Source organism: Triticum dicoccoides, chromosome 2A (genome assembly GCF_002162155.2).
Source record: "Triticum dicoccoides isolate Atlit2015 ecotype Zavitan chromosome 2A, WEW_v2.0, whole genome shotgun sequence".
In the NCBI taxonomy this organism is placed as follows: Eukaryota; Viridiplantae; Streptophyta; class Magnoliopsida; order Poales; family Poaceae; genus Triticum; species Triticum dicoccoides.
In genome coordinates, this window is record NC_041382.1 from 22,787,858 (window position 1) to 22,812,698 (window position 24,841).

The window sequence follows — 24,841 nt, forward strand, 5'->3', positions numbered from 1 at the left end:
TTCGGTTGACGACGCTAACTTCCCAACTGGAGAAAGCATACATCTGCCTCTTGGCATTGGCAAGGACTGCACGGCAGGCTGATCTGCACTCCCATTTCACCGACTGGAGCAGCCCTCCAATGCTCACGCAGTCTGTTTCTAAGATGATATGTCCTCTGAAAGGCCTGCAAAAGTGGTTATCCCTAGCTCGATGACTGCACCCTCTGCTTCTTCTGCTGAGTGGCAGCGGTCAAGGCGTTTGCCGATGGACATGAGCACCCGGCCCAGGTGGTCTCTGGCTACTGCTCCTCCCCATGCCTCACCAGATTCATGCAGGAAAGCAGCATCTATATTCAACTTTACTGCATCAGAAGGTGGAGCCCCCCAGTAGTTTGCACTCGGCTGCAGAGGTACATGAACGATTGTTGGGAAAGTTGATAACTTGTTTTTGTTCCTCTCCTCGAGTGGGTCGTCGTCAGCTACTATCAGGTCCGCATGTAGCCTTAGTAATCCCTGCACCACATCCGAGACTGTCTCTTTTACATCAACATGTATGACACTGTTCCGCGGATTCCACGACTGCCAGAGTACCAACATAATTTTCCTCCTGACTTCCTCGGGGTTTGCAATTAACAGCAACTGCAGCCAATCCGGACCCGTCTCTCTAAACTCCGATTCATTTGGGAGAGGCCAGTGTTCCCTCATTGCATGCCTCAACGCCAGGCTCCTGGTACATGCAATGATAGCATGATATTCGTCCTCCCTACACATGCCACATATCTCACATACATCATCGGTGGCAATGGTTCTTTTGCATGCATTATGTTTGGTGGCAAGCGAGTTGGTGGCTGCTCTCCAACCAAAGATTTTAACTTTGTTTGGAATCCTCGCTTTCCAAATAGCATCCCAAATTCTGCGGTCACCCGGTTCGCTTATAGAGCTAGAGGCTGATGCACTGTTGTTTCTCTTCAAAGAGTCTGCAAGTTTGTATGCACTCCCACTACTAGGGAAAACCATAGCAGCAGCGCGGGTTTTAGGTATATCAGTAGCGCAGGGTCCGGCGCTACTAATAAGGCGCTACTAATAAGGCGCTAATAGCTCTAGCGCGCTTTGTCTGGACGCGCTACTGCTACTATAGCGCTGCTGCTAACTTTTCTCCACTCGCTACTGCTAATTTTAGTAGTTTTTTATTTTTTTTCTACATATTTATTTTGTATTTGAACATGCTTTATACAAGAATCTTTAGCAGATACAAATGTCATCATGATACACATACAAATGGCCGCGAGACCACAAATGTAATCATAGCATATACATACAAATAGTCTCATCATAATCGTCATCCAACACAAATTGGTATCTCGTCATCATCTCAAAAATAGCGATACATGCAAGTCTCGAATACTTGTAACTAAAACGTCATCCATCTAAACAATGGTATACGCGAGAAGAGCTATCACTATGAGTGAGAGCGGAACTATGCAGTACATGAGGCGGCGGTTACGAGTCCTCTCTTGCGGTAGCGTGAACCTCAAGTAACTAGCTTCTCTTTCTTGTTTTGCTTTTGAAGCCTTTATTGCTGGCGCCCGAGACCCCATTCACTTGCGTCTGACACTCAGGCCACTCGTTGTACACCCCCGCAACCTTCCCTTTGTACACGACATAGCACTGCCACCTCGCCATCAAGAAACTAGGTACATGTTAGAGATGCATCTTCATCAAGAGGATGTACAATCATATGCAACAAAATATATTAGAGCAACACGAAAAAAAAAGGTTTAGCAACTAGATGCAACATACAGTATGCAAACTAATTAACTAGAGGTACGCAGGTCATCGTACCCAAACTAACAAAGTAGAGTTACGCAAGTTCGGCTGGGACCGTGGACATCACAAAGTTTCATCGCAACAGAAAGTATACAAGTTCAACCGACACATATCATCATCATCAACATCATAAATCACTAGAAGTTCCATCCTTCCATATCATCGAGGATGGACCCTAGCTTCTTGAACGGCGTGAGGTCTTGACGTTGCATGCCTATGCGAGTTCGGACGTCAGCTCGAGATATAGGGCCGTGGTAGAACATCCCCTTCTCATCGACGACTTCTTTCATGATGATCGTCGCAATGTCCCATTGGATGCGGAAGAAGTCATCTCTAAGTTTATAATCCGATTCTCTATGAGGTTCTAGCCACTTGTGGATATGATCATCATGTCTGCTTGTCATGCGAAGCTTTTGGTGATCCGCGCTGAACTCAATCATGAGATGGAGGATGTAGAATCCATCCTTCTTGCTTTGTTTTAGGACATGGATGCAGCAGAAGTTAGTTTTATGCGTGAAACCCATCTTCTTGTTCCTTTGTTTCCTGATCTGCATGTGGCCACCTCTAATGCTGAAGCCTTGGAGAGCATCATCTATAATATTCATTATGTGGATGTAGTCCTTCTTCTCGTAGTCTGTGGAAGGGTCGAAATACACGGCGTGGGAGACTCGCGGGTAAAGAACGATAAGGACGGCGCGCCCGTTGCGGCGGGGAAAAGACACCTCAAATTATTCTCCATATGAGCGAGAAGGAATGATTGAAATTGTACGAAAGGGTTGTCCGGAACTGACTTACTTTGGATGATAAGGCAGGAGGACAATTTCCTAGTCCTTATTCTGTACCATGAAGTTTTGGAGGTAGTCCCTAGCCGTTTCACGCTCAAAGTCGCCGAGACTCAAGAAAGACTTGTGCATGTAGTACGGATCCGCCACACAGATTTGCGAGACTTCTTCTCTCTTCATGACGGAGCTCATATGTAGCGCAAAAAGGCGGACGATTGTAAAATCGAGCCGCCTTGTCAGAAACATCTCAAAGATATGCTCAAACCGCAGGAAGAACACCTTCGCAGGCCGTGTGTCGACGTAGCACTTTCCCTCAGGCACACGAGCCGCGTATGTCGGATATCCTGGATCCTTCGAGGCTAGTAGGCTTTTCTTAGTCAATAGCACATGGTCGTGGAGTCTCCTGACATCCCCTGATGGTGCCTCCAGCTGTTTCGGCGGTAGCATCGGCTCGCCCGTGAGATGGAACATGGCCGCACCTTTCATGGGTACACGCACTTCAGAATCCATCGTGTGGCTGCTATGTGCTCTGGCTTGTTTGGAGGCAGCTATCTTCCCTGATCTCTTCCTCTCCTTTTTCTTGGGCACACCTTCCAGACCCTTTCTTAACCCCTGCCCAAGTGTTCCCAGGCTAAGCACTGTACGACCCCCGGCTAGTTGAGCCTGTGTTGAGGCGGCATCTTCAGGCGTGTCCTGTGAGGATCTCATGAAGAGAGACTTTTTGCAATCCCTGCTACGACCTTCCTGCCCGAGCAGATCATCCATATCCTCATTAGCATGTTGATAGCCCGATTCGTCATATGGTTGACTCATCATATCTATGTCAGTCATACGCGTTTGTATTGAGGAAACCCATTGGGTCGACCTCCGTCTCATCATCCATTCTCTGTTCTACAGGACCGATTACATCAGCCAGTACTATTGCACCCCCTTCATCACGTCGTCCGCCGCTCTCACCCGACACTACAGGAGCTGGTAATTGCGTAGGCAGGGTGGTGGTCTCCGCACAAGCTTGTTGATGTTTGGTTATTGGTGTGCTCTCGGCCGGCTCCAGATGAATAAGATTCTTTGGCCATAGCAGCACCCAACCCTTGCAGCTTCCAATCCGTGGCGGGGTCTCGTCGTCCTCTCCCACATGCTGTACTGGAGGAGGCAAATCCTCCTGCCCTGATTTCACACTGGACAAGTTAACCCTGAAGTGCTCAGCGGGGATCGGCTGGTTGTGGAACGTGGGTTGCAAGGGGTTCATTATCATCCCCTTTTCCACGTCCACCTTCTGGCCTTTGATCAAGTAGAGTATAGTGCACGGGGTTTCTTCGGCCTGCAAACGCATTTGTCTGTGGCGTAAAACATCCGAAAGGCAACGAAAATGGAATATTCTATATATATATATATACATATATATATATATATATATATATATATATATATATATATATATATATATATATATATATATATATATATATGTTGGTGCGACATGTAATTACCGTGAGGGCGTTGAGCTCAGCCAAAGACGAAGGCCCACCTAGCGCGCCAGAGACTTAGGACGGGCTGCTATGAGCTGGAGCGACTGCGAGAGGAGGCCCGGTTGCGTGAGCAAGTGATGGTGCGGTGGTGTTGTTGTTCACAGAGTTCCTCCTGACGAAACTGGGCAACGGGAAATCATGTACCGTCTTGTCTGGATTTTCCTTCGTCCAGTTGATGATAGCTGGAACCAAGTTAGTAGTGAAATTATTTCTGCAGGCAGTTATAGCTGCATTGACAGCCTGCTGTAGCAACTCATTTTTCTCCTCGGCTGTTTTTTCGCGTCCTCAGCTGCTTTTTTCTCGACCGCAAGCTTCACCTTCTCGTCGATGTCCGCCTGACTAAACTTCTCTTTTCTGCTTCTTGGCCTCCGGGCCCTCGTTGTAAAACACCTTCCACGTGGTGCCGTCTCCTGCGCCGTGCACACGACCATATTGTGGCCGTTGGCCCAAAGGGAGTCCCTTAAGTTCGTTCAAGGTCCGGTTGAGAGGGGTGTCCCACTTGGGCCTCATCGAAGAAGTAGGGCTTTCGGCTGCAAGCTGGTGTTGCTTCTCCTGCAGAAGGAGCGTGAACCGTTTAGGAATGTGTAGTTAACTAGATCTGGAGCTAAATGTAAGGTGGTAAAAGAATAATTACCAGTAGTCTAATCAATTTCCTCGTGATCTGGTCCGTGTAAAAAACCTTCTTTTCCTTGTCCCACTTGTAGTGGGCCCTGATGAAGAGACGCTCCAAGTGGTTGGTGAACTTCGCGAAGGGGTCTGGGATACCCGCGGCTTCACGTTCTGCGTCCTCCTTATCCCATATGGGCCTTTTTACCAAGGTAGCCACGGCTTCCGAGGCGATGCTTCCCCATGTTCCTTTGCTGAAGGCTCTTGAATTTCGCAGCCTTAGACTTGGCTGCCTCGGTAGCGCAAGTGTCCTTGAACATATCGAACTTCTCTTCCGTAGGTGTCGGATTTTCCTCCAGAATCATGGACAGGGGTTCCTCAGCCTCAATAGCTATAGCGGTTTCGTGTAGAAACCGCTACTGCTACCTTGACTAGCTCTAGCTCTGTTCTAAAAAAAGCAATGCTGCTATAACCAGTACCTATATAGCAGTTTCCTTATTTGTTTCCTTCTATTTTCTTTTCCTTTTATTTTCTCTCACTTTTTTTCCGAGAGCAGTGGACGAAGGGAATTGAAGGTGATATATATTGCATCATTTGACGGTTAAATATATATACAAAATAAGACCATACTCCCTCCGTTCCAAAATAGATGACTCAATTTTATACTAACTTTAGTACAAAGTTGAGTCATCTATTTTGGAACGGAGGGAGTATATATTACATCATTGGACCCATGCATAATAATGCCTAAGTGTGTATACAAAATAGGAACTTATATATTACGTCATTTGAGCGATAACATACTGTTCCTCGGTGTTGACGTTTTCGTTTTTGAGTCAGCTTCTTTCCCTTCTTATTCGTTGAAGAATAATTGAGCCCCTCATTGTGACTTTGCCTTTTCCATGGAGTATGAGTTTTCTTTGGTAATGTAGTATTGATTCTTCTTTTGACGTATACTTTATCATCATCATCATCTTCCCTCATTGGGTTGCCGTACTGATCGTAGTCTTCCTCGTTGGCGACTCCATCCATTCCAATGATGTTCCTTTTGCCCCTCCTCACGACAACACAGCTGGGATTGCGCGGGTCAGTTATGAAGAAGCATTGTGTCACGTGCTTAGCGTGTACCCATGGCTCGTTTTTTGTGATAGCGTTCACGGTAGCACTCTTGGCATAGGGTATAGTCATGGTAGTGAAATTATGGTTTTCCCTTTCGACATTCTTAGCCCATCTGACACGGAACATCATCGTGTTGTGCAGTCCAGAGTAGTCAAGCTCCCAGATCTCCTCGACCCTTCCGTAAAATCTTTCAGTTGCGTCGTTGTCGCTGCCGGTCATGCATTCCATCGTCACCCCTGAGTTCCGATCATCACTATCCATATCTTTGGCCTTCGTGTAGAACGTGTATCCGTTGATATCGTATGCCTGATAGGTTATGGGGTTGGGCGAGAGGCCATGTGCTAAGGCGTATATGAGCAATTCGTCCTTAGAGCCCTCCTCCGGGGGATTAGCAATAATATGCTCTTTGAACCAATGTAGCAAAGTGGAGTTGTGCTCTCTAGTAACTTCGGCGTTCGTCCTGCATACCCCACGGTCACGATACTTCTTTGCGATAATTTCTTTGTGCAGTGCCACAAAAGGATCTACCTCGTATAGGTGTTGTAGCACTACCAAGTTTGCTATGTCAAAGTCGCTGCTTCGATCTGAGTATGCCACGTGCAGTTCCCTACGACCGTTGGAGTGACCTTCTCCTTCGAGCCTCCCATCGTGCTTGTTAACGGGCAAACCAACACTAACACCAGGTGGCTGGTCTGTGCCATGTAGAAAATTCTCGTAGAAAGTGATGCACTCTTGTGTCAGATAGCCCTGGAGGATGCTTCCATCCGGACGGGACATGTTACGAACGAATCCTTTGATGATCCCATTCATCCTCTCAAACGGCATCATGTTGTGCAGAAATGACGACCCCAGGTCTATTATGTCGTCCATAATATGGGCATACATATGCACCATCACTTCAAAGAACGCGGGCGGGAAGTACATCTCAAGCTCATTCAGTATCACAATGATCTATTCATGTAGCCCTCAGAGCTGCTTCAGACTGATCGACTTTCGAGAGATGACGTCGAAAAAGTTGCAGAGACAAATAAGCGTGTCACGGACGTGCTTGTCCATTCTCCCTCTAAGGGCAACAGGTAGTATCTGCGTCATCATCACATGACAGTCATGGGACTTCATCCCGCTGAACCTTTTGTTGTCCATGTCTAGATATCTGCTTATCTTGCCACAGTAACCGGAACTAACTTTGACTCTGGTAAGGCACTTAAAGAATTGATCGATCTCAGCCTGACTTAAGGTGAAGCAAGAAGGTGGGAAATAATCCTCTTTCTTGATTTTCTTGCCCTTCTTCTCCCGCGCCTCTATCTCTGTCTCTGTCTCGTATGACTTTTTACGGGGCAACATGTGCAGATCTTCCCTGATATTCAAATCTTGCAAGTCTTTTCTTGCCTTCGGCCCATCCTTGGTCTTATCTGGCATGTTCATCAGTGTCCCGAGCAATCTCTCAAGGACATTCTTACAGATATGCATTTGATCAAGGCAATGAGGTGTATCGAGTTTGTGCCAGTACTCCAAGTCCCAGAACACAGACCTCGTCTTCCATACCTTCAGCAGCGGCTCCGGTGCCTTTTTCATCGTCTTTCCCGGCGCGGGGCACTCCTTCTAATTTTTCAACAGCTCGTCTATTTCGGCACCGCTCCGCTTACGTGGAGGTCCTCGATGCTCAGCGTGACCATTGAATAGACCTCCACGTTTTCTCCACGGGTCGTCCTGTTCGAGCCATCTTCGATGCCCCATGTACATGATTTTTCCAGAACCGCCATCTTTCCTTGACGTTAGCTGCTAAGACATCATATCATCCATGCACTGCGTGCATCCGCAATATCCATGGCACACCTGGCCTGCGACATATCCGTAACCGATATAGTCGTGCACCGTCGTGATCAGCGCGGCTCTCATGTAGAAATACTCGCCTTTGCTGGCGTCCCATGTCTTGGCCGGTGTTTTCCATAACATTTGTAACTCCTCTTGAAGTAGCCCAGATACAAATTAATATTATTTCCTGGTTGTTTCGGTCCTTGAATAAGCATGCTCATGTGAATTTACTTCAACTTCATGCACAACCAGGGGGGAGGTTGTACATCCATACAAACATGGGCCATGTGCTATGGTTGGTGTTCTGGTTGCCAAACGGATTCATGCCATCGGTACATGCGCCGAGCATGATGTTCCTTGCATCACATTCGAAATACCGATAGAAGATGTTCAACGCTCTCCACTGGCTTCCATCCTTGACATGTCTCAGCTTCGGATCATCTCCATCGTCGGGCTTCTTCCTCTCCGCGTGCCAGCGCATTAGCTTTGCTTCCTTGGGATCTACGAAATACCGCTGGAGACGGGGAGTGATCGTTAAGTACCATACAACTTTCTGGGGACATTTCTTCCCGGCCTTCTTGTATCGAGAAGCATTGCATACCGGACAGCTTGTTTTTTCTGTGTGCTCCTTCCAATAAATTATGCAATCGTTGATGCATGCATGGTATCTAACATGCGGCAGATCATGGCACACAATCTTCTTGGCCTCATCAACACTAGTAGGACATAGATTCCCCGCGGGAAGAACATCCTTTAGGTACTTGAGATGCTCATCGAGGCTAGTGTCGGTCCATTTGTTTTTAGCCTTTGTCTTCAGGAGTTGGAGCATGAAACTCAAGCTGGTCACCTCAGCATTGCAACCATCATACAATGGAGTGTTCGAGTCTACCACCAGTTGCTCCAGCTTAGCCTCCTCTCTAGAAGGAGCTCTCTCAGTACTTGTCTCCTTGCGAAGCAGAGCTTGAATATGAGAGTCCCGCACGATTGAACTTAGTACCGATGAACTCTACTGCGTGGAGTCCACGTTTCTCCACTGCCATCTCCGGCCCCTTCTATACCGCCATGTCCGGCCCCTTCTCCGCTGCCATGTCCGGCCTCTTCCCCGCCGCCATTATCGATCATCTCTTCGTCTTGCCCCGTATCATCATTGCCTGCCCCGTCGGCGTCCTCAACATCGTCATCCTCATCTTCCATTATCCACCGAGTATAGCGATCCATGAAACCAGTCATGAGCAGGTGCGCTTCGACATGACCATCGTCGTAGGGGTCGAGCCAAACTTTTCCTTTGCATTTTCGACACGGACATAAAACTTCTGTCCGGTTATTTTCTTTCATGTCCTGCACCGCCGACCGCAACCACCTGTCCACCATCATTCCACTGACCATCATGAATGTTTGCACGGTAATAATAAACAAGTTGATTATAAAAATGCGTGCATGCGTCAAGGTCATACAAAAATTTGGCATGATCTTCCCTAAAAATAGGACATATATAGATATAGAGTTTGCCCGGAATTCACCGAAACGGAAATAAATCGACATTTCGGAAAAACATAGGCAACTCAAAAGCACAATTTGGCGTCAAGTCATGCCACACACACAATTTCCATCATATTGCCCAATTATCATATCACACACACATACACATATTTCCATTTTGCAAAAGCATGAAATTTTAATCACCTCTATCTCGAGATCGAGCACACGGTGGAGATGATGATGTAGGGAGATCAAAAGTGCACAAAGCTCTTCTTAACAAAGATAGATCTAGTTAGGGGGAAAATAGGTCACTTAACTAAATGCTACATCTACCTAGCTAGATAATTTGGGAGGAGACAACTTCAACTAGTGGAGGGGGAAGGAATAAGAGAAAGGAGATGCATTAATGGAGGTGGTGTAGTTAGCTAGGAGTAATGAAGAGAGAGAAAGGTAGGTAGAAGAGGGAGAGTAATGGGGGGAGAAGTATTGAGGAAGAAGAAGAGTGAGAGAGGGAGGATGTGGGAGGTAGGGGAAAACACGCTCCTGCTAACAAGGTGGTGGGGTGTTGCGTCTTAGCAGTACCGCGGGAGGGAAAACACGCTCCTGCTAACAACGTACCAGCAGCGCGCTTTTCCCACACGCGCTATTGCTAAATGGGGCCAACCGTGTGGACAATTTCAAAATTAGCAGCAGCAACGTGAGTAAAAAGCGCGCTACTACTATTGCATTAGCGGTAGCGAGGGTCGTCACACCGCACTGCTGCTAAACTGAGGTTGTTAGTAACTGTCCGTCGATTTTTGTAGCAGCGCGGTTTAGCCCTCACGCGCTACTGCTAAACTTGCATCAGTAGTGTGTTTTTCATGGCCTCGCTACTGCTAATTAGCAGTAGCGCTTGTTTTTGTGCCGCGATGCTGCTAAGATTCTGTGTATAAGGTTTTCCCTAGTAGTGTCCTGACTGTAAATATCCCTGATTTCTCATAGTTCCATGCCACGCAGTCCTCAACCTCTCCCTTCGGTATTCTCATCTTGCAGATATCCTTAGCGTCATAGTTATGGAAAATTTGTTTCACTAGTTCAACTTTCCATTCCTTAGTTTCATCATCTATTAGGTGATTAACCCATCTGAGCCTCGATCTTCTCACAAAATAGGCTGCTCTCAGTCCTTCCTTCCTATGGATCCATTCGTCCCTTGTGATTTGTATATTTTTGCAATCTCCGATACGCCAGATGAGGCCTTTTTTAAGAAGTTCCAGCCCAAACTCTATGCCCCTCCAGACCGGAGATGCATCCGAAGAGAAGACTGTATCAAGGAGGTTTCCGTTCGGGTAATATTTTGACTTGAGTACCCTCGCACACAGGCTATCTGGATTCTGAATCAATCTCCAACCCTATCTGGCAAGAAGAGACTGATTAAAAAGGTGCATATCACGAAATCCAGTGCCCCCTGCTCTTTTGGGTTTCGTCATATTCTCCCACGACATCCAATGAACACTCCTCTTATCATCTTTATCGCCCCACCAGAAATGTCTTATGATCTTCTCATATTTATCACAAAAGCTCTGGTTTAGTTTGAAAACACCCATAATGAAGGTGGGAAGGGCCTGTGCCACCGATTTGACATTGACCTCTTTGGCTGCTTGGGACATAAACCTTTCATTCCAGCCATTACATCTCTTCCCAAACCTATCCATGATTGGATGAAAATTTCGATTTTTCATTCGGCCTTCCGACATAGGAAGCCCCAAGTACTTGCTCTCGAAACATGTCGTCTCCACACCCAAGATCTCTTTAATCTCCTCTCTAACCTGAGACGGGCATGCTTCAGAAAAGAGAATTGAGCATTTGGTTCTACTAAGCAGCTGGCCAGTGGCTTGTTGGAACAGGTCTGGCACCCCTCTCACACGCTGTGCTTGGTCCCCCGAGGCCTTGAAAAATAACAGGCTATCATCAGCAAATAAGAGGTTGGAAATCCCCAAGCATCCACGCGCGATCTTTATGGGTGTAATGCTCCCTGACTCCACCTCACACCTCAGAAGGAATGACAAGGTATCAACAACAAATAGGAATAAATATGGGCTTAGCGGGTCACCTTGTCTGAAACCTCTGGATGGTGAAAACGATTCCAGCATCTCACCATTAAATCGGACAGAGAATTTCACCGATCTGACACAAGTCATAACCCACTTAAACCACTTTACATCAAATCTCATCTTTCGGAGGACCCCTTCCAAGAAACACTAGTCGACCCGATCGTAGGCTTTCACAAGGTCAAGCTTATACGCAAAGTGGGTATCTCTCCGATTTTTACTGCTCTGGATTTTGTGGAAGCATTCAAACACTATGATTGCATTTTCCGTAATCAGTCTGCCCGAAAAAAAAGCGCTCTGGGACTCGGAGATGAGGTCATCAAGGAAAAGCCGCAATCTGTTGACCAACACTTTGGATATGATCTTATAGATAACCTTACATAGGCTTATTGGGCGATAGTCTTTTATGCTCTGTGGGTCATTAACTTTCGGAATCAGAACAATGGTGGTCTCGTTTACTCCCTCCAGCATAATACCATCAGCAAAGAAACCGAGGACACCTTGTACTACCTCCTCTTTTACAACTGTCCAGTTCCTTTGGAAAAAATGAGCGGGCAATCCGTCCGATCCTCGCGCCTTTAGTGGTCCGATCTGGAATAGGGCGTCACTCACTTCTTTCTCCGTGTATGGCTTGGTTAGTGCTTCATTCATATTAGCATCCACTCATCGTAGGCAAATATCAATCAGGTGTTGTGGTGTCACGTCACCATCCTTCTCATACAGGCCCTTGAAATACCCGTTTATTTCTGTATGAATTTGTTCGCTGCTATCTGCCCAAGTTCCGTCGTCCCTTTTCAGTCTGACAATTTTGTTTTTCTTTCTCCTCCAAGTGGCTTTCCTGTGGAAAAACTCTGTTTTCCTATCTCCTTCTCTTAACCACCTAATTCTTGAGAGTTGCTTCCACATGAGCTCCTCTCATAGTAGCCATTCATCCAAGTCAGATTCAACTTTGCTTATTCTGTTTTCTGTAGCCGGAGACTGGGGTAGGAGTCTTAACTTCTGTAGCGAGTCGTGGAGGGATCAGATGCTATTTTCGACCAAGCTAAACTCCTTTTGCGCCCAGCAACTCAGCACGTCTTCCATCAATTTTAGTCTACTGGCCACCCCCTTGAGGTTATGTTCTACATCCCCTTTCTTCTAGGCATTGCCAATCATATCCGACAGAGAATCAAGCCTCTCCCACATCTGCTCATACCTGAATGTTTTCTTAATTGGTCTCCACTCTTTCCTGTTGCCAAAACGGAGCAGAAGGGGAGGGTGATCGGATCTCGATGAGCAGATATGTTCAATTGTTGCTGCCCTAAACACCTTACTCCATTCCGGGCAAGCCACTCCCCTATCCAAACGTGCCTTCACATTATTAGCGCCCCTCTGCTTATTATCGTATTTCCAAGTAGTTCCCTTGAAACCCAGATCATGGAGATTGTAGTCTGCTAAAAGTCTCGTGAAGTCAGCTATGTTAGTTTCTGAGCGCATCGCACGTGAGAAATGTTCACTTTGCCACATGGTTTCATTGAAGTCCCCTATCATAAGCCACGGTTCAGATGCATTGCACCTAATTCTCCTCAAAAGTTCCCACATGTGGTGTCTCTTGTGTGCTTTCAGCTCACCATAAATGAAGGTACCTCTCCATTGCACTCCATTAGGGCTCAAGCGAATCAACACATCAATATACCTCGGGCCAACATCGATCTTTTTTATTTCAACACTTTCATCGTAGAACAAAGCAATACCCGCACTCTTTCCGGTGCCGGCATGCAGGATATAATGACGGAGTCCTAACCTCCATCTCAGATTATCCACGTACTCATCGCTTTTCCGAGTCTCAGATAAGAACACCAGCTTGGGCTTGTGAGTGTGGACAAGGCCCACAAGTTCTCGAATTATCCGGGGTTGCCCGATCCCCCGGTAGTTCCAGCTGATGAGAGTCATGGTTCCTGACGGGTGCCATCCTCAGCACCCGTCAGTTGATCGAGAGCCCCGAGCTCGGTTGCTGCCGTACCATCCTCTTCCCCAGCCTTGTTCTTGCCCTCCTCTTCCTCTGTACCTTTCTTCTTCTTACAGTGGTCAGTTGGGTTACGCTCCTTTACGTCCTCAGTGTTACCTGAACCTGAAGTTGCGCGTACACCCCTTTTTCCTAGCACTATCAGAGCCCCAGGTGAGCTCTTCCTGATCTTTCTATTTTCCACCAATTCCTTTGCAATGCCCTTCTTCAGCTTTGCCCGTGGAAGCCCTCCTATCTCTGCCTCTCCTTCACCTGGGGTCACTGTGTTACCCATGTCGCTCAAAGCAAGTACGTTGCTAGCCTCTGCATTGCCCCCTCCCACTTCAATCACCGCCCGTGGCACGCCGTAGTGTGGAATAGGGCCAAAACCCGGAGGGAAATCCAGGTCCGGCCCTCCGCCCTCATGAGCCAGTGCTGCGGGTTCAGCTATCTTCTGTTGGGGAGGGGGAGTTGTTGGTGTCGACCCCCTTGTCTGCTGCAGCCTCGGTCCCCACAGCAAGTACAACACTCTCCAGGTTTAGAGTGTTCTTGGGTTCCTTGGTTTTATCTTTGTCATCATCCTGTCCCGCATCCAACTTGACTGAGCTGACCGCGGCTATTGCCGCCTGAACCAGCGGATCCGCCAGCACCTTCTCCGAGGCACTCCTGAACCTTGCTGGTGCTTCCCTCTGCAGATTCATCTTCGCAACTCCTGTACTCTCGGTCTCAAAGATGAGGAACCAACGAGCAAGGCCGTTTGCCGGGGTGATGACCCCTCCTCTCATGCTACTCTTTCTAAACGGAGATGCGCGTAATGCTGCCGAGAATCTCATCTCTTGGAGATCCTCCTGGAGCTTACAATCATGCTGTCCATGCCCTAGGTGACCATATGTGCTACAAAACCTAGGGAGCCTCTCATATTTTACATTCAGCTTATACAGTTTCCCCTCACCATTGTCATATGACTCTATCTTACTTCTAATTGGCTCATCGACATCGTGGCTGATGCGGACACGCATGTAGTCACCCCAGATCCTGCCTTCCCTGTCGGCATCCACTTCCAGCACCTCACCGAGTTCAGCACCAAGCACTCGGGCGACTGATTCGACGAGCATGATCGGAGGCGCATCGTAGATGCGAGCCCACATGGGCATGTGGGCCACCTCGACGTCTCCCGGCTTCGCGCTCCCTTCCACCACCACCATGAGTAAGGCATCACCTTTGTGGGTCCACGGGCCATTGTTGAGGATGAACCTGAGGTCCCCCTCGCGCTCGAACTTGAGGAGGAAGTTGTTGTTCTTTAGTGGGGTGAAGCTGAGGCGCCCCCTCAGCCCCCACTTGCTCTTGAGCTCATGGAAGAGCCCACCGATGCTGAAGAGTTGCACCGAGAAGAACAAACCAACAGCGATCCATCTAGATCGCATGGCCGCCTGCTACCTCTTGAGCACTACGTTGGTTTTCCCTTGAAGAGGAAAGGGTGATGCAGTAAAGTAGCTTAAGTATTTCCCTCAGTTTTTGAGAACCAAGGTATCAATCCGGTAGGAGACCACGCTCAAGTCCCGCGCACCTACACAAACAAATAAGAACCTCGTAACCAACGCGATCCCTTCACGGTCACTTACGAGAGTGATATCTGATAGGTATGATAAGATAATATTTTTGGTATTTTTATGGTAAAAAGTAAAAGTAAAGATTGCAAGGTAAATAAAGATAGAAATAGCTTGTTGATGGAAGATTAATATGATGGAAAATAAACCCTGGGGCCATAGGTTTCACTAGTGGCTTCTCTCAAGAGCATAATTATTATGGTGGGTGAACAAATTACTATCGAGCAATTGATAGAATTGAGCATAGTTATGAGAATATCTAGGTATGATCATATATATAGGCATCACGTCCGTGACAAATAGACCGAAATGATTCTGCATCTACTACTATTACTCCACACATCGACCGCTATCCAGCATGCATCTAGAGTATTAAGTTCATAAGAACAGAGTAATGCTTTAAGTAAGATGACATGATGTTGAGGGATAAACTCATGCAATATGATATAAACCCCATCTTGTTATCCTCAATGGCAACAATACAATACGTGCCTTGCTGCCCCTGCTGTCACTGGGAAAGGACACCTCAAGATTGAACCCAAAGCTAAGTAATTCTCCCATTGCAAGAAAGATCAATCAAGTAGGCCAAACCAAACTGATAATTCGAAGAGACTTGCAAAGATAACCAATCATACATAAAAGAATTCAGAGAAAATTCAAATATTATTCATAGATAAACTTGATCATAAACCCACAATTCATCGGTCTCGACAAACACACCGCAAAAGAAGATTACATCGAATAGATCTCCAAGAGAATCAAGGAGAACTTTGTATTCAGATCCAAAGAGAGAGAAGAAGCCATCTAGCTAATAACTATGGACCCGAAGGTCTGAGATAAACTACTCACACATCATCAGAGAGGCTATGGTGTTGATGTAGAAGCCCTCCATGATCAATGCCCTCTCCGGCGGGACGCCGGAAAAGGCCCCAAGATGGGATCTCACGGGTACAGAAGCTTGCGGCGGTGGAATTAGGTTTTCGTGGATGCCTTTGATGGTTTGGGGGTACGTAGGTAGATATAGGAGGAACAAGTACGTCGGTGGAGCAAAGTGGGCCCCATGAGGGTGGAGGGCGCGCCTGGGGGTAGGCGCGCCCCCCTGCCTCGTGCTCTCCTTGTTGATTACTTTACGTGGACTCCAAGTCCTCTGGATCACGTTTGTTTTGAAAATCACGTTCCCGAAGGTTTCATTCCGTTTGGACTCCGTTTGATTTTTTTCTGCGAAACACTGAAATAGGCAAAAAAATAGCAATTTGGGCTGGGCCTCCGGTTAATAGTTTAGTCCCCAAAAAATATAAAAGTGTATAATAAAGCTCATTAAACATCAAAATATAATATAGCATGGAACAATAAAAAATTATAGATACGTTGGAGACGTATCACCGCCCTTTGTTTTGCCAGGTTCAGTTCCACCATGGACGATCTCTGCATCTCCATGTTAACAGGAAACACAGGAGCTACCACATGCTCAGTCTCCTCGTACCTTGCTTCCTGATTGCCCGTCCCCCCGGGCCCATGGGGGTGCAGAACAACTCCCCATGGTTCCTTGAGGAGCCGTCGCGGATCGTCGGCCCTGCGCCCAGGCCTGGGTTGGCAGCGGAGTCCACCTCCTCGCTGGGGCTAATCGGTGCCTTGTTCCTCTGGTTGTCCCGTCCTGCCATGGTGAGTTCTCTTTTGGTGTCTGTGGGAAGTGGAAGATGTGTGAGGTCCATCTCATCCTGTGTTCCTCTCTTTATACCCTCAGATCTCCTCAATGATTTTGGTTGTTGCATCCCGTCAGATGGCAAGGAATGATCCCCTTCATCACCAGCAATCACAGCAGATCCTTGAGGGGGAGCTATTTCCTTTCTTTTATCGAGTGGATCCTTTCCTTGTTGGTTTTTGATATTCCATTCCCTAGATATCTGATTTCCTCCCAAGTTTCCCGAACTCGAATCCTTTCTCATCTCCTCTATCTTGCCCTTGATTCTAATCAGACCCGCGCCCAAGGTGATACCATGCTTACCCGTGATCTGCTGTCCCGGATCTCTGATCGCTTTCTCCTTCTTTGCATATCTCCGAACCGATTCCCTGGCTTTGACCCAGCTCTCTCGCAATCCCAACGGATCATCCCGATCCTGGGGCTTCCCTCTGCACTAGGTCGATCTGCTCTCTCTCTCTCTCTCTCTCTCAGGGCCTGAGAATCCAGCCGATCGGTTGACGTTGTCAGATCCATCTTCCGATCGCCTCACGATCGCCCCAGCAGGGGCTCCGCTAATTGCACTCTCTCCCATAATTAGCGTTTTTTCTTTTTGCATCAGTAGTTGTTAACAATTACTCCTACAGACTCGTCTATTGTTGTGTACCTGTCGCGCCATAGGAACACGGAAGATCATATGTTGGTTCGCTTAGGGGTTCATGTTTTGTTTTGTACTAGTCTATGTTACTATCTTCATAGTGGGAAGTAACATATGTGTGGTATCATGTCAGACATCATTTATTAAGATGTAGACTCATTTTTCCTTGAGATGCATTATGTTACAGTAACATATTATGTTACTCCAAACACCTCTCTCCTTATAGTAACATATTATGTTACAGTACATGTCATATAAGCAAACTTATCTTGGGATGGGTTATGTTACTTGCTAAGTTACTCCCACTATGACCAGCCTTAGCGTGCCTGCGAGCGAACCCATGGTGTAGGAAATAGATTGGTTCCTATTTTGGTCTGAACTGTTACGTAAATTTATATTTAAATCTCAACCATTAATCTTTATAATTAACACAAAATCAATGGATATAAAAGAGTGACTTATGGAAAACAATGAAAGGTTCCTGACTTATGAAGAACCATGAAAGGTTCCTCCCTTCAATATTAGGTAAAGATATTTTGCCTTCATTATTGGGCTGTTGCGGCTGGGCTTCAAGATTCTACTTTTTGTTTGTCTTTTTGACTGGAATCTTTGTTTTGTCTTGATTCTGCGGTTAGTATTAGTGTTCACGCTCTATTGGCAGCTGCGTTCTTTTTTCTCAATTATGTGGCAGAGCAGTTTTTCTTTCTTTTCTTTATTATTTTTGAGCATCAGTACAGACACAAGCGCTCATATACACGCGCATACACTCACCCATGTGAATGTACACACGCACATCCTACCCCTATGAGCACCTCCGAAATACTGAGTCGGCATATCATCTTGAGATTTACGAAGTCACCGTAGACGCCTCGTCGTCGATGGAAACGTCTCCTTCCACTGAATGCGCATCGTCGAAAAGCCTGAAATAAATCCAGGAATAAATGCGAGCACCAATATTTGAACCCTGGTGGCTCTTTTTTTTTATTTTGACATGCAGAGAAGTTGCTACAAATGTGAGCGAACACACACACCACACAAACGGTCCGAGTCATGTACATGGTTTTTTTATCAGTTTGGAGAAGATTATAAAGTTTTTTTCTTTTTACTAAGGTTTCTCTGTCGCTTTTTAATGTTCTTCTTTCTTTTTCTCTTTCATTTTCTTTTTATTTTTTGTCTTTATTTTCTATTTCAATTCATTAATAGTTTACAAATTAATGATTAATTTTTGAAATTTTTGAATATTTTCAAAATTACGAATAGTTGCATGTTCGTCATTAAACATGCAAGTGCAAGTGTTTGCTTCAACTGCAACTGTACTCCCTCAACGCGCCTGCAACTTGTGGTGGTTGAGTGTAGGTGTTGCAGGAGCGGGGTTGCAGGAGAGGGTGTCAATTGTATGTGCGTCATTAAAGATGCAACAACAAGTGTTTGCCGTTGACTACGCTAATGCGTCTCAGCGTCATTGCAACTAGAATTGTTTGGTGCGGGAAGTTAAGAATGTGGCATTTATCAGTGTGCGCAGTTGCCTTTTATCCTTCCAAAACTTTAGAGTTTGTACAATCGTATCATCCAAAGATTGGTTCTGAAGCTTCTGGGAAGTGGACAACCAAATCTTCATTATTATTGACTTATGAATCCTGGCATCTTGCAGTAGGTTGGACGGCATCATATATGAAAAATAATAATAATGGATGGACATTATTACAAAGCAGAAATGAGTATTGTTCCACTACCAACACCACCACACGTTGCATTATAATTTGTGTGGCCCTTTTTTCTCTTCAGGATGCTGGAATTTTGTCTATTTTGGGCCTAGCCCAATAGCAGTTTCAGAAATTCCTAATAAATCCTAAAGGCCCACGCAGCCCATTCGAGCAAGGCAAGAGGTGGAACAAAAGTTTAGTCCCACATTGCTAGTTTAGAGGGAGTTGGACCTCTTTATAAGGGAGGTTCTTTCCCCAAATGTATGAGTATGAGAACAAGAGGGACATCCACGCGCGCTCCTCCACCCTGCCCCGCCGCGCCGCGCTGTGCCGCGGGTTGCGGGAACGAGCCGATGTCTAAATTTTTGCCACGCACGACGGGTATACAAAAGGTCACGTGAGAGTTGAAGCGTTTTCTGTAGTGGACACTGAATTCGAACGGCGCGCCTCTTCGGCCGCTGCCTGTTCGCTTCACCTCCCGCCGCAGCCTCTTCGCGTCCTTCTCCTGTGCCTATATAAGAGAGGTCGCTCCTCTCCAGAGAGACACAACAGAAGCTCCTCTTCCTCTCGCCACAAAGTTCCTAGCACTGCGCTACTGCTATGTTCTTTCCCATCCCGTCTTGCGGCGTGCACCGCAGGTCGGGACAGTAGGCCTCCGGAACCGCACCTTTTGAGTCCTGTACGGGAGAAGGGTGATAAGGTTTTTGGGGAGCGCTCCGCGCGACTACTGGCTTCTTCATCACGGACTCCGACGACTACTTCCCCGACGACGACTTCTTCCCCGACGTCGACAACCTCATCGACGACATGGCTGGAGAGGATGTCGACCCCAAGTCCAGTGCTTCTGCTGCTGCTGTCCCGTACGTGTTCTTGCTCTTTCTGTTAGATGTCATGACACAGTTCTTTGCTCTAGTTTCTGTCCTACATATGTTAGGTTCTACTTCATATATGCAACTTCATCTAGTGTCTGTTCTAGATGTGTTTAGTTTAAGTTCATATATGCAGATGCTCTTTACCTTCTTTCTGTCAGAACGCATGACTTGTTTTATCTCTACTATATTAGTCATGCTTTATCTAGTATTTCTGTTAATAAAATCATTTGGTAAATTGCTCATATTTCCAACACAGGATGCAGCCGAGTGCCAATAATTGAGAGACGCTACACCTAGGAAGGAATCCTACATGGTTAGAGGTACGGGTTTAGACGTCAAGATATGGCTGAAAATCATGAGAGGGAGGCACTCACAGTGTGAAAGTCAAAGGAGGGGGGATTAGTAAAGGGAAGAGATGGGTCAATAAGTTATTTTCTTCATGTGTAGGATTTTTGCCTACATGTTCCTAAGTATGTAGCCATCGTAAATGTCTTGTTTACATATGGCAAATGAAGATAACTGGTGCCCATTTTTCACACCATCTACTCGGATAAGTAGAGGAGAAACAACAATGCATTTTGTTGCTTCCGTCACCGGACCCTGACTCACCCTCAGCCTTTTGCTAATCTTGGCTTCTTGCACTCTCGAACAACTTTTTTTGCTTCAATCACCGGACCTGATGAAACAGCACCAAAAACCTTGTGCTAATCATGTACTGTCGCTCACCTTCATTAGGGACTTGAAGCTTCAGTATCTCGTTTATTAGTTGAGCTGAACCGGTCCTCACCTGTACATGTGTAGATTCACCACAAGGCAATACAATCAGACATCCCTTATGCGCATTTCAAAAAAGAAAATCCCTTACGTGGCCTAAACAGCATTCTCAGTTATTTGATTCATTCCGTGGTGCGAAATCTGTCATTGGCTAAACAATCATTTGGTTATGCTTTGCTCTCACCCAAACTATAAACCAATAAAAAATTATTTGCCATGCGTTTCCCAATCGCATCGAAAATTCACAAATCAAAAAGATAATGTGAGAATGTAGATACAATGGTATAAAAATACTTATATCTCTGCGTAGCCTAGACTAGGTCAGTCAATGCGCACATGTATGCACGCGTGTTCGGTAGCACTCTCTATCACGGTACGTTGCGGCTGCTCTACTGCAACCTGCCCAACTTGTAGAAAGCTTTATAGTAATGGATTGGAGAGACAGTCATCGAACAACCGGCTGGTATCATTTTACTATCCGACGATGATTCCGGCAGCCGCATTGACGGTGTTGCTCCTGCAGCTCTGCCTCTCAACGGTGGCGGCTCAGGTTACGCCAGGCGCAGGGACGCCCCCGCCGCGCTGCCCGGCCAGCTGCGGCGGCGTGAAAGTGCCGTACCCGTTCGGCATCGGGAACGGATGCCACCGGCCGGGATTCAACCTCACCTGCGACAGGACGCGCGGCGGAGAGCCGCGGCTGCTCGTCAGGCCCGGCCCTGAGGGGGGGCAGGGGGGGCGGCCGCCCCGGGCCCCCATAATCGAGGGGCCCCTCCCCAGTACAAGGCCTCTGTTCTAGTGCGAAAAAAATCTATGGGTCGTGGGCCGTGGCTAGAAAGGCAACCAGGCGTGGACGCCGGCAGACTCTATTCCTTTTGTTTCGGTGAAATCGATTCCTTCCTATTCCATCACGTACCAGTCCTCTAATTCTGCGCCGTTCGTTTTCTTTAGCTCGTTTTCTCCTAATTCCGATCGCCAGTTCGTCCTCTCGTGAATTTCTATTCCTGGATCGCGAGACTCTAGCCGGTACCTAGTACACAACAGCGCTCTGCTCTCCTGCCTTCAGACGCTGGACAAGCTCGCACACAACGCTGCTTCGTCGAACTCTAGATCCAGACGCGAACCAGTACACATCGCGCAATCCCAGGTATGTTGCCGTTCCCTAATGCCTACTCTCTGTACGTATATTACTGATTATAAGTAATTTATCCCCTCGCATATATTTTCACTATGGTGAAAAGTGAATACAATGTGTGGATTAACCGATACAATCACAAAGAGAAGCTATTAATAATTTTTCAAGAGCAGTACTAGTGCTTCGACGTACCCAAATAATAAGTTGGTGATAGTTGTTGTGGAGGAAGAGAAGCATATTAAAGGAAATTCTTAATCTGAGGAAGAGATAACTGTTGGCATCAATACAAGTGAAAATAATGTAAGTGGTCCTAAGAGTACAGTTTTTTCATTAGGGGCACACGCACAATCTGCTAGTTTTGATGAACATTCAGTCTTACCCTTTTGTGAGTTAAAATTGTGAAATTCACTTTGCTGGACGGTGTAATTCTATGAATATTTTTTACCATGTCACAGAATTTGATTGTTATCCTAATGTCTCTGTTGTATATAACATCTTATTTACAGTGCTTGTGACTGTCACATCGGCTGACACTAGATTTTCAGAGTTAAAATTGTTGAGAGGTCAATAATGAATCATAAATTCAAATGGTTTGGCAACAATATGTGTCGAGAAGAAATTATTGGAAGAGATTGAATTCAACCTCGTCATAAGTGAACTTGCATCGGGCAATGATTACTTTTGAAAGGTAATATGTATAATTAGTTGACAAGTATATATGTATAAATTCATTACTATTATTTGTTGTTTCTACTAAGGGCCCCTAGTTTTAGTTTCGCCCCGGGCCACCAAAATCTCAGGACCGGCCCTGCTGCTCGTCGGCAGCGACCTCCAGGTCGTGGAGATCTCCCTGACCAACTCCACGGTGAGAATCTTGGACAGCGCCGGCCAGGTCAAGCTCACCTTCTCCAGGGGGCTCGACGGCACCGGCACGTGGGGCGGCCTCGGCGCCGGCGGCCCTTACGTGCTCTCGGAGATGCGCAACCACTTCGTCGTGACGGGGTGCAACGTGCAGGCCACGCTGGTCGGGGACGGCGGGGTCGTAGGCTGCTGCTCCTCCTTCTGCTCCATCAACGACAAGTGGACGGGCGTCGTGACGAGCTCCGCTGGCTACGGCGGCGCCGCCTGCTCTGGCATCGGCTGCTGCGAGACGCCCATCCCCATAGGCCGCCCTTCCTACGACGTGGAGATGAGGTCGCTGGATGCAAGCGACGAGTACGCCGACAGGCTGCCCATTGCGGTGCGCATCGCCGAGAGAGGGTGGTTCGAAGGCGCCTCCACCACGCTCCTCAACGACTCAACCGGGTACTCGCCCTCCCGCCAGCCGGCTGTGCCCGTCGTCCTCGACTTCGCGGTGGATTCCAAGCCGGTGGTGCTGCCAGGGGTGGCGACGTCGGGCTGCCCCATGCTTCCTGCCGCAACGTCTCCGGCATGTACCGCAGCGGCTACGTGTGCCGGTGCCTGGACGGGTACCAAGGCAACCCATACCTCGCGGGCGGATGCCAAGACATCGATGAGTGCGCGCTTCCGGGCATGTGCTTCGGCGAGTGCACCAACACGGCGGGAGGACACCTATGCCGGTGCCCACGTGGCGCCCAAGGTGACCCGCTCATAAGAAATGGCTGCATAAAATCTTCATTAGGTGAGCACCAAAACAAATAATACATGCAGATTGGAACATAGTTCATGCTCTGTTTTAGATGTCAGAGACTCTTCCTTCATAACAAAGACACATTTTCTGTGCACATTCTTCAGGTTTAAGTGTTGGCATAGGAGTTGGCAGTGGAGCCAGCCTTCTACTCATGGTACTTGGTGCTATTTTGGTGTCCCGGAAGATGAAGCAACGGAGGGCAAAACTGCTCAAGAAGAGATTCTTCAGGCAAAATCGAGGGCATCTTTTGCAACAATTGGTGTCTCAGAAGGCGGACATTGCCGAGAGGATGATCGTCCCCTTGGTGGAACTACAAAAGGCCACGAACAGTTTCGACAAAGCTCGTGAGATCGATGGAGGAGGGCACGGAACGGTTTACAAAGGCATCATGTCAGACCTGCATGTCGTGGCGATCAAGAAGTCCAAGGTCGTGATTCAGAGGGAGATTGACGAGTTCATAAATGAGGTGGCCATCCTCTCGCAGATCAACCACCGAAACGTGGTGAAGCTCTTTGGGTGCTGCCTTGAGACGGAGGTGCCGCTGCTGGTGTACGAGTTCATCTCCAATGGGACCCTCTACCATCATCTTCATGTCCAGGAACCAGCGCCATCCCTAACATGGGAAGATAGGCTAAGGATCGCAACCGAAACTGCGAGAGCTCTCGGCTACCTTCACTCGGCGGTGTCCTTTCCTAGTCCACAGGGATATCAAGTCCCAAAACATTCTGTTAGATGGCAGTCTCATAGCAAAGGTGTCAGACTTTGGAGCTTCGAGGTGCATTCAAGTCGATCAAACAGAGACTGCAACCGCTATCCAAGGGACATTTGGGTACCTGGACCCATTGTACTTCTACTCGGGACAGCTCACCGAGAAGAGCGACGTTTACAGCTTCGGCGTCCTCCTCATGGAGCTTCTCACTAGGAAAAAACCATGCACATATCGGTCATCCGAGGAGGAAGCCCTTGTCACATACTTCACCGCTTCGCTAGCAGCAGACAAGCTGGTTCGCGTGCTAGATCCTCAGGTCGTGAAAGAAGGCGGCAAGGAGGTTGAAGAAGTAGCTGTGTTGGCAGTGGCATGTGTGAGGATTGAAGTAAACCAGCGGCCAACCATGAGGCAAGTGGAGATGACACTTGAGAACCTTGGGGGCTCGCATGATAGTTTTGTAATGCATGACAAGGATGTGCCCAAGTATCCAATGATTGAGGGTACGAACATGGAGGAAACAAGCCAGCAGTATAGCTATGAAGCAGAGTATTTGTTGTCATCAAGGTACCCCCGGTAGTCAATATATTTCTTGTGTGATCAGTTTAATTTGACAAATGATTCCTTCTGTAATTGGATATAAAGAGGGATATAATGGTTTTTGTGGTACATGTAGTAATTTCTGAAGGAAACAACGAGACTTAACATAGGTGTCCATACCTTTTGGAGCTGCGTAGTTTTGCTCTGTCTTAAACTCATTTCTTTTCTTACTGATCCGACAAACAAGAGAACTTGCATTATTGAAACAGAAATGCAAGCGTTAAAAAAACAAAGATGGAACGATACTTTCAAA

At 47.1% G+C, this 24,841-nt stretch overlaps 1 pseudogene; it reads left to right on the forward strand.

Annotated features, from left to right (window-relative positions):
- Nucleotides 1-20,983: 20,983 nt before the first annotated feature.
- Nucleotides 20,984-24,647, forward strand: LOC119358722 (annotated as a pseudogene).
- The last annotated feature ends 194 nt before the right edge of the window (nucleotides 24,648-24,841 follow it).